Raw genomic sequence first — 11,403 nt, forward strand, 5'->3', positions numbered from 1 at the left:
TCTGCTGGCTGCATCATTGCATGCTGAGTGATTTCGTGGCAATGTCTTTATTTCATAGATTAGAATAGAATCCCTACAGTGCAGAAGGAGGACATTCGGCCCATCATATCTGCACCAGCTCTCTGAAAGAGCACCCAACCCAGGCCCAATCCCATCCACCTAACCTGCACATCTTTGGACACTAAGGGGCAATTTACCATGGCCAATCCACCTAACCCACACATCTTTAGACACTAAGGGGCAACTTAGCATGGCCAATCCACCGAACCCACACACCTTTAGACACTGAGGGGCAATTTAGAATGGCCAATCCACCTAACCTATACATCTTTAGACACTAAGGGGCAATTTAGCATAGCCAATCCACCTAACCTACACATCTTTAGACACTAAGGGGCAATTTAGCATGGCCAATCCAACTAACCTGCACATCTTTGGACACTAAGGGGCAATTTAGCATGGCCAATCCAGCTAACCTGCACATCTTTGGACACTAATGGAGAATTTAGCATGGCCAATCCACCTAATCATTGGACTGTGGGAGGAAACCGGAGCACCTGGAGGAAAGCCATGCAGACCACGGAGAGAACATGCAGACTCCACGCAGACAATCATCTGAGGCCGGAATCTAACCCGGATCCCTGGCGCTGTGAGTGCTAACCACTGTGCAGCCCCACTGAGATGAAGTGGAATTTCTTCAGCCAGTGGGTGGTGAATCTGTGGAATTCATTTCCACAGAGGAGGCCGGGTCATAGAGTGTATTTCAGACAGAGAGATAGATAGGTCCTTGATGGGTAAGGGATCAAAGGTTACGGGTAAAAGGCAGGAGAATGGGGTTGAGAAATTTATCAGCGGTGATCGAATGGTGGAGCAGATTCGATGGGCCGAATGGCCTAATTCTGCTCCTATATCTTATGGTCTTGCGATGCTCAAACTTCAGACATGGTGGGAGATCCATAGAGCCCCAGAAAGCTGATCATGTATCTCACTTTACCGTGTTGGAGAGCGCATCAGAAGGTTTGCAAATCATGAATAATTGGTGTCATTATCAATAATTGGAGTGAAATTGTTTCAGATTGCACAATGATGCCAATTGTTTTGCTGTGTAAGGCCTGGTCTTTATATGATTCAGAACAATGGCCTTTCTCCCGCACACTGGCAGGGTTCTATGGTGCTGTGTCCTGTGCCATTCATAAGCTTGCTGAGGTAAATTATCATTTATATTGCTATTGTACCGAAGCAAGTGGCGATTATTGAGTGAAGTAATTGGATTTATTAAGTTGACTCGCCTGCTTTTTTTTTTGCCAAAATACAGAAGTTAATAATAATGCCCACAGTCCCTGGAAAGAGGATCTAGGCTTACATTAACACCGCAATGAAGTTACCGTGAAAATCCCCCAGTCACCACACCCCGGCGCCTGTTCGGGTACACTGAGGAAGAGTTTACCACGGCCCATGTGTACCTCACCAGCACGAAAAGATTTACCAGGATGTTACCTGGCATGGCGGGCCTTAGCTATGAGGAGAGGTTGGAGAAACTTGGTCTGTTCTCACTGGAACGGCAGAGGTTGAGGGGAGACCTGATAGAAGTCTCCAAGATTATGAGAGGCATGGACAGAGTGGATAGTCAGAAGCTTTTACCCAGCGTAGAAGAGTCAATTACTAGGGGGCACAGGTTTAAGGTGTGAGGGGAAAGGTTTAAATCTTAGAAACCCTACAGCACAGAAAGAGGCCATTCGGCCCATCGAGTCTGCACCGACCACAATCTCACCCAGGCCCTTCCCCCATATCCCTACATATTTACCCACTAATCCCTCTAACCTACGCATCCCAGGACATTAAGGGCAATTTTAGCATGGCCAATCCACCTAACCCGCACATCTTTCGACTGTGGGAGGAAACCGGAGCACCCGGAGGAAACCCACGGAGACACGAGGAGAATGTGCAAACTCCACACAGACAGTGACCCAAGCCGGGAATCGAACCCAGATCCCTGGAGCTGTGAAGCAGCAGTGCTAACCCACTGTACTACCGTGCCACCCGTGGAGATGTACGAGGCAAGTTTTTTACACAGAGGGTGGTGGGTGCCTGGAACTCACTGCCGGGAGAGGTAGTGGAAGCAGATACGATCGTGACTTTTAAGAAGCGTCTGGACAAATACATGAATAGGATGGGAATAGAGGGATATGGTCCCCGGAAGGGTAGGGGGTTTTATTTCAGTGGGGCAGCATGGTCGGTGCAGGCTTGGAGGGCCGAAGGGCCTGTTCCTGTGCTGCAATTTTCTTTGTTCTTTGTCTTTCGGGCTCTGTGAGGAAACTGGAGCACGTGGAGGAAACCCACACAGACACGGGGAGACTCTGCACAGACAGTGACCCAAGCTGGGATTCGAACCCGTGTCCCTGGTGCTGTGAGGCAGCAACGCTAACCACTGTGCCACCGTGCCACTGACCTGGTCCCTAACACTATTAACGACTTGATTTGGGTTTTGGGGCCACAAGCCTACATTAACAGCTGCTCCGAATGCATTGTCTGGAGAATTACTTCAAACTTAATCTGGTCCATTGCCAAACGAATAAGTGTTTGAAAGTTAGAACAGCTTCATCCGTCTGTCTTCTCTCTTGATCTACGAAGTGGATGTCAATGCGATCAGTAGGATTGAATATCTAACACTGATTCAAACAAGTTTTGAAACACATTTTTGTTTACTTTAATATATTGTTATGCCACTAATCTGTGTTTGTTCTTTAACTCTTCTTGCTGAATGTTTAAGATCGACCTAAAATTTACTTTCAACCAGATAAAAGCAAATTACTGTGGATGCTGGAATCTGAAACAGAAGGGGGAAATGTTTTTACGGTGGCACAATGGTTAGCGCTGCTGCCTCACACCGCCAGGGAACTGGGTTCGATTCCCGACTTGGGTCACTGTCTGTGCGGAGTCTGCACCTTCTCCCCGTGTCTGCGTGGGTTTCCTCCAGTTTCTTCCCACACTCCAAAGGTGTGCAGGTTAGGTGGATTGGCCATGTTAAATTCATTGAATCACAGAATCTCCACAGGACAGATGGAGGCCATTCGGCCCATCGAGCCTGCACCGACAACAATCCCACTCTATACCCGTAACCCCACATATTTACCTTGTTAATCCCCCCCCCGCCGAAGCCAGGATCAATTTAGCACGGCCAATCAACCTAACCTCAACATCTTTGGACTGTGGGAGGAAACGGGAGCACCCGGAGGAAACCCATGCGGACACAGGGAGAACGTGCAGACTCCACACAGACAGTGACCCAAGCTGGGAATCGAACCCGGGGCCCAGACGCTGTGAGGCAGCAGTGCCACTGTGCTGCCTTAGTGTCAACAGGATTAGCAGGGTAAACATGTGGGGTTGCGGGGATAGAGCTTGGGTGGGATTGTGGGTCGGTGCAGGCTCGATGGGCTGAATGGCCTCCTTCTGCACTGTAGAGATTCTATAATGATATGAAAAACTCAACAGGTCTGGCAGCATCTGTGGAGAAAGAACAGAGCTAACGTTTCAAGTCTGGATGAGAGACAATTTCTGTTTTCTATTTTTAACAAGGCTGGTCCAGGTCAGGAGGTCTGAAGTTTGGTCTCTGGTGTGTCCTGGATGAATTGGTCTGAGGGAACTGATGAAAAAGGTGATTATAGGCCTTTAACCCCTCAAAAGTAGGGAGGGGGAGTCAATCACAGAATATTACAGTTCAGAAAAGGCCTTTCGACCTATCGAGTCTGTACCGACGCATGAAAGGCCCTAACCTCTTTTTTCCACTCTCTTTTCCATTCTCTCTTCTGCCTTCTTCCGTCAGGAAAAAGATACAAAAGTCTGAGGTCACGTACCAACCAACTCAAGAACAGCTTCTTCCCTGCTGCCATCAGACATTTGAATGGACCGACCTCGCATTCACCAAAAGGGAAAATGCTGGAAAATCTCAGCAGGTCTGGCAGCATCTGTAAGGAGAGAAAAGAGCTGACGTTTCGAGTCCGGATGACCCTTTGTCAAAGCGGAAAGGCACAGAAAGTGGGAGATATTTATACTGCAGGGGGAGGGAATGAAAGACGAGTCATAGCCACAGAAACCAGGGGAAAAGGCTGCTAATGGCAGCTCATAGAGAGAATAGAAGGTGTGAATGGCCAAGCGGCAGAGAAGCTGTAAGCTGTGACAGATACTTCGCATTAAGTTGACCTTTCTCTACACCAAACCAGATCATCAAATTCAATATCCTGATCCCCCAAATCCGTGTGGCTTTCCTCCATGTGCTCCGGTTTCCTCCCACCAGCCTCCCATCCATTGACTCCGTCCACACTTCCCGCTGCCTTGGCAAAGCAGCCAGCATAATTAAGGACCCCACGCACCCCGGACATTCTCTCTTCCACCTTCTCCCGTCGGGAAAAAGATACAAAAGTCTGAGGTCACGTATCAACTGACTCAAGAACAGCTTCTTCCCTGCTGCTGTCAGACTTTTGAATGGACCTACCTCGCACGAAGTTGATCTTTCTCTACACCCTAGCTATGACAGTAACACTACATTCTGCACCCTCTCCTTTCCTTCTCTATGACCGGCATGCTCTGTCTGTATAGCGTGCAAGAAACAATACTTTTCACTGTATGTTAATACGTGTGACAATAATAAATCAAATCAAATCAAAATCAAATCAAAGACCTGCCCACCTGATGCGCGTTATCAAACACGAGGCTAGATGCTCGGGAAATAAAAGGCTTTTATTTACTGTAATGAAGCAGCCAATAATTATATACACGATCCCAGACTGAAGGGGTCCCAGCCAGAGCAGGGACTTTTATACCTCTCCCAGGAGGCGGAGTCCGACTGGGATGTACCACAACACTACAGTACAAAGGTGTAACAACCCCACCCTAACCCCAACAGCAACAAGTAGCACAACCCAACAGTAACATATGTATATCCTTGTAGTACTGGCCAGACCCTGGCTCAGTACTATCCAGTGGGAACCAACGATGGTTCACCACACCACCTAATCCCACTTACCAGCACTTGGCCCATCGCCCTGAATGTTATGACGCGCCAAGTGCTCATCCAGATACTTTTTAAAGGATGTGAGGCATCCCGCCCCCACCACCCTCCCAGGCAGCGCATTCCAGACCGTCACCACCCTCTGGGTAAAAAGGTTTTTCCTCACGTCCCCTCTGAACCTCCCACCAATCACTTTTAACTTGTGTCCCCTCGTAACTGACCCTTCAACTGAAGGGGAACAGCTGCTCCCTATCCACCCTGTCCATGCCCCTCATAATCTTATAAACCTCGATCAGGTCGCCCCTCAGACATCTCTGCTCCACTCAGGGTTCACGTTCTGATTTGCTGCTCTGTGACCCTGAGGAAAGATGCATGTATGTTGATGGGCAGCATCTTTGCGGACTGGAATCCCACCTACCCACCTCCAACATTCACTCCCTCCACCACCGACGCACAGTGGCAGCAGTGTGAACCACCCACAAGATGCACTGCAGCAACTTACCAAGGCCCCTCTGAAACCACCTTCACGACCGCTGCCGCTGAGAAGGACAATGGCAGCAGATACATGGGAGTGCCACCACTTGCAAGTTCCCCTCCAAGCCACTCACCATCCTGACTTGGAAATATATTGGCCATTCCTTCACTATCATTGGGTCAAAATCCTGGCACTCCCTCTCTAACAGCACTGTGGGTGTACCTACACCACATGGGACTGCAGTGATTCAAGGTGGCGGCTCACCACCCCCCCCCCCCCCCCAACCTTCTAAAGGGCAATTAGGGACGGGTAATAAATGCTGGACCTATCCAGCGACGCCCGCATTCTGTAAAATAATTTAATAAAATAAACTAACCACAACTCTAGCTATGGGGAGAGGTTGAAGAAACTTGGTTTGTTCTCACTGGAGCGACGGAGGTTGAGGGGTGACCTGATAGAAGTCTACAAGATTATGAGGGCCATGGACAGACTGGATAGTCAGAAGCTTTTTCCCAGGGTGGAAGAGTCAATTACTAGGGGGACATAGGTTTAAGGTGCGAGGGGCAAGGTTTAAAGGAGATGTACGAGGCAAGCTTTTTACACAGAGGGTGGTGGGTGCCTGCAACTCGCTACCGGGGGAGGTAGTGGAAGCAGATACGATAGTGACTTTTAAGGGGCGTCTTGACAAATACATGATTAGGATGGGAATAGAGGGATATGGTTCCCGGAAGGGTAGGGGGTTTTAGTTCAGTCGGGAAGCATGGTCGGTGCAGGCTTGGAGGGCCAAAGGGCCTGTTCCTGTGCTGTAATTTTCTTTGTTCTTTGTAATAATGGTTGCCAGCGCTCAGTGTCTCGGCTAACACTTGTAACATGGCCGCTTTGGTTAAGTAACTGATGTTGCCGTGGGATTCGGTGTCAGGAGACAAGGGGAGACGTGGGGGGGGTGGTTGGGGAGAGGAAAGAAAATGAGAGTTAACTGCAGAAGAGCACAAAGTGAGAGAAGGTGATAATGAGGTGATAATCAGTGATGTGGCGGATTACAGGATCAGCAGATTTAAAACACACCGCTACAAATAAGGAAATGAATCATCTTGGAATTAGTCCCTTAAAATGAGAAACTGTGGATGATGGAACATTCACCACAATTTGATTCTTTCAAACAATTTTATGTTGTTCCAATCACTGACCTGTAATGAATATTTGCAAACAGGAACATCAGAATGAGTAAGAAATATGATGCCGGATGTTATGACGCTCGACCATCACCAGGCAAGACTGTTCTCTTCCTGTTGGGGAGCACTTCAGCGGTCACGGGCATTCGGCCTCTGATCTTCGGGTAAGCGTTCTCCAAGGCGGCCTTCGCGACACACGACGGCGCAGAGTCGCTGAGCAGAAACTGATAGCCAAGTTCCGCACACACGAGGACAGCCTCAACCGGGATATTGGGTTCATGGCACACTATTTGTAACCCCCACAGAGTTTCACTGGCTGTCTTGTCTGGAGACAATACACATCTTTTTAGCCTGTCTTGATGCTCTCTCCACTCACATTGTTTTGTTTCTTAAAGACTTGATTAGTTGTAAGTATTCGCATTCCAACCATTATTCATGTAAATTGAGTCTGTGCCTTTATATGCTCTGTTTGTGAACAGAATTCCCACTCACCTGAAGAAGGGGCTTGCAGCTCTGAAAGCTTGTGTGGCTTTTGCTGCCAAATAAACCTGTTGGACTTTAACCTGGTGTTGTTAAACTTCTTACCGTGTTTGCCGGATGTTATGACAGGGAGACTCATGGTAAAGCCATGGACATTTTTAAAGTTTAAGTTTATTTATTGGTGTCACAAGTAGGCTTACATTAACACTGCAATGAAGTTACTGTGAAAATCCCCTAGTCGCCACACTCTGGTGCCTGTTTGGGCACACTGAGGAAAAGTTTAGCACGGCCAACGCACTTAAACCAGCACGTCTTTTGAACTGTGGGAGGAAACCGGAGCACCCGAAGGAAACCCACGCAGACACGAGGAGAATGTGCAAACTCCACACAGACAGTGACCCAAGCTGGGAATCGAACCCGGGTCCCTGGCGCTGTGAGGCAGCAGTGCCACCGTGCCGCCCAGAAGTCAGAAGTTGTTAAAGGGGAAAGTGCCTCTATGTAGTTTTAGATTATTTATCAGTGTCACAATTAGGCTTACATTAACACTGCAATGAAGTTACTGTGAAGGTCCCCCCCGCCGCCACACTCTGGCACCTGTTCGGGTACACTGAGGGAGGATTTAAGCACGGCCAATCCACCTAAACCCAGCACACCTTTCGGACTGTGAGAGGAAACCGGAGCCCCCGGAGGAAACCCACGCAGACACAGGGGAGAATGTGCAAACTCCACACAGACAGTGATCCAAGCCGGGAATCGAACCCGAATCCCTGGCGCTGTGAGACAGCAGTGTTAACCACTGTGCCACCGTGCCGCCCAGAATTCAGAAGTTGTTAAAGGGGAAAAGTGTCTTGATTTGTGATAAAGGGTTGAGCAGCAATTACACTGAACGTCTCCTTGGTGAAATGCACTTAACTAGCCTTCTGACGTGCCGACCTTAACGTTTAGGAACCAGTCATGTTGAGTTCTACAAGAAAGCTTTGCACAGTGCAATCAAAATTGATGAAAGGAAAATTTACAGAACAGCTTCCATCATCTCAAACTACATTACAGCCAACTAAATACCTTTCGCGGTCTTGGCCACTACTATAATGGAGGAAAGAAATGGCCGCCACCTCATGCACAGTAAGATCCTACAAACAGCCATGTGATAATGACCAGATAATCCATTTCTGTGAAGTTGATTGAAGGATAATCTTTTGCTTCCTTTCGTGGGACGTGGGCAACGCTGTCTAGCATTTATCGCCCATTACCAAGGACAGTCAAGAGTCAACCACATTGCTGTGGCTCTGGAATCACATGTAGGCCAGACCGGGTAAGGACGGCAGATTTCCTTCCCTAAAGGGCATTAGTGAACCAGCTGGGTTTTTACGACAATCGTTTCCTGGTAGATTCTTAATTCCAGGTTTTTTTAATTGAATTCAAATTCCACCATCTACCGCGGCGGGATTCGAACCCGGGTCCCCAGAACATGAGCTGAGTTCCTGGATTAATAGTCTGGCGACAACACCACTAGCCCATCTCCTCCCTGGCACCTCATGCCTCTGCTCGCTCTCTACAAATGCTGGGTGCAGTTTTGATCTCTTTATTTAAGGAAGGATGTAAACTTATTGGGGGCATTTTTTTTATTCGATCGTGGGACATGGGTGTCGCTGGCTGGACCAGCATTTATTACCCATCCTTCGTTGCCCTTGAATTGAGCGGCTCGCTCAGAGGGCAGTTGAGAGTCAACCACATTGCTGTGGCTCTGGAGTCACATGTAGGCCAGACCGGGTAAGGGCGGCAGATTTCCTTCCCGAAAGAACATTAGTGAACCAGATGCGTTTTTCCAACAATGGTTTCCTCGACATCGGTGCCCCACAAGGCTATGTTCTCAGCCCCCGACTATACTCCTTATACACCTATGACTGTGTGGCCAAATTCCCCTCCAATTCGATTTTCAAGTTTGCTGACAACACCACCGTAGTGGGCCGGATCTCAAACAATGACGAGACAGAGTACAGGAATGAGATCGAGAATCTGGTGAACTGGTGCGGCAACAATAATCTCTCCCTCAATGTCAATAAAACGAAGGAGATTGTCATCGTCTTCAGGAAGCTTAGTGGAGAACATGCCCCTGTCTACATCAACGGGGACAAAGTAGAAATGGTCGAGAGCTTCAAGTTTTTAGGTGTCCAGATCACCAACAACCTGCCCTGGCCCCCCATGCCAACACTATAGTTAAGAAAGCCCACAAACACATCTACTTTCTCAGAAGACTAAGGAAATCTGGCACGTCTGCTACGACCCTCACCAACTTTTACAGATGCACCATAAGTATGGCTTGGTGTGGCTCCTGCTCTGCCCAAGACCGCAAGAGACTACAAAAGGTCGTGAACGTAGCCCAATCCATCCATTGACTCTGTCTACACTTCCCGCTGCCTCGGAAAAGCAGCCAGCAAAATCAAGGACCCCACACACCCTGGACATTCTCTCTTCCACCTTCTTCCATCGGAAGAAAGATACAAAAGTCTGAGGTCACGTACCAACCGACACGAGAACAGCTTCTTCCCTGCTGCTGTCAGACTTTTGAATGGGCCTACATTGCATTAAGTTGATCTTTCTCTACACCCTAACTATGACTGTACCACTACGTTCTGCACTCTCTTGTTTCCTTCTTTATGAATGGTATGCTTTGTCTGTATAGCGTGCAAGAAACAATACTTTTCACTGTATGTTAATACATGTGACAATAATAAATCAAATCATGGTTATCAGTAGATTCTTAATTCCAGATTTTTTAAAATGGAATTTGAATTCTACAAACTGCCGTGGCAGGACTCAAACCCGAGTCCCCAGAACATTAGCTGAGTTCCTGGATTAATAGTTTAGTAACAATACCACAAGGCCATCGCCTCCCTGAAGACTGGATAAGATATGGAGTGCAACCTTCCCTGCACTTCTCTCAAACAATGGCTGGCGCAGTACCTGAGAAGGCAGACAGGACTTTGACTCTGCATCCAGAAGGCCTGCACGCCTCTGACAGCACTGTACTCCCTCAGTGCTGCACCTGTGTGGCAGCGGGGTCACAGAGACAAGTCTCTGAAGTGGGGATTTGTACCTGAAACCTTCCGATTCAGTATTAAGCATCCTATCCACCGATTTACAGCTGGTGCCTTCAGGAAAGAGTTACCAATGACCCAAACCAAAGCACATCCACTAAAAACTAACCAAACTTAGTGGTGCATTATTTAGTGAAATGAACAATAATCATTTTAAAATTCACTTGTGGGAATTGGGAATCATTCACAAGGCTAGCGTTAACTGCTGTCTCTAGTTTCTCTTGAACTGAGTGGCTTGCTTGGCCATTTCAGTCGAGTAATTAAGAGTCAACCACATTGCTGTGGCTCTGGAGTCACATGTAGGCCAGGCCAGATAAGGACGGCAGATTTCCTTCCTTGAAGGGACATGAGTCAACCAGATGGGTTTTTCTGACAACGGTCATCAAACCTTCTTTTTAAATTCAGATTTTTTATGGAATTCAAGTTTCACCGTGGTGGTGCGGTGGGATTTGAACCCCAGCATTACCTTAGCTCTCTGAATTACGAGTTAAAACACCACCACGCCACCACCCGCCTGCAAATACATTGGGCCGGATTCTCCAACCTCGCCCGTGGCTGGGATTCTCCAGTCCCGCTGCAGTGAATGAAGATTTGTCTGAGCGCCAAATTTTCCATTCTCGCTAGCAGAATGGGCGAGGTGCGAACAGAGAATTCCAGCCGTTATCCCTCGGTTTTTGTCTCCGCGTACATTTGCTCTGTAGTTTTTTTTAGGTTCCTGTTTTGGTGTTTTCCCATTTCCAAGCTTGGGGTCCCTAATCGTTAAAAAAACATTTGCATGAAATATGGGTGCAACTAACATTTATTACCCCTTCCAACTACCCTTCACGCCCTAGTAACATGATCAAAGACATTCTTGTCTTCTTTTATTAATTCTGTCTAATCTGGAGCCAGTCACCAAAGGACTTTCCCCACTTGAATAAATCTTAATTCCAGTTTGTTTACCTGGAAAAGAGAGACTGTTCCCATCACACTGGGACCCAGGTTCGATTCCCGGCTTGGGTCACTGTCTGTGTGGAGTTTGCACGTTCTCCCAGTGTCTGCTTGGGTTTCCTCCAGATGCTCCAGTTTCCTCCCACACTCCGAAAGACGTGCTGGTTCGGTGCATTGGCCGTGCTAAATTCTCCCTCAGTGTCCAAAGATGTGCAGGTTAGAATAATTAGCCATGGTAAA

Source organism: Mustelus asterias, chromosome 19, assembly GCF_964213995.1.
Source record: "Mustelus asterias chromosome 19, sMusAst1.hap1.1, whole genome shotgun sequence".
Lineage (NCBI taxonomy): Eukaryota > Metazoa > Chordata > Chondrichthyes > Carcharhiniformes > Triakidae > Mustelus > Mustelus asterias.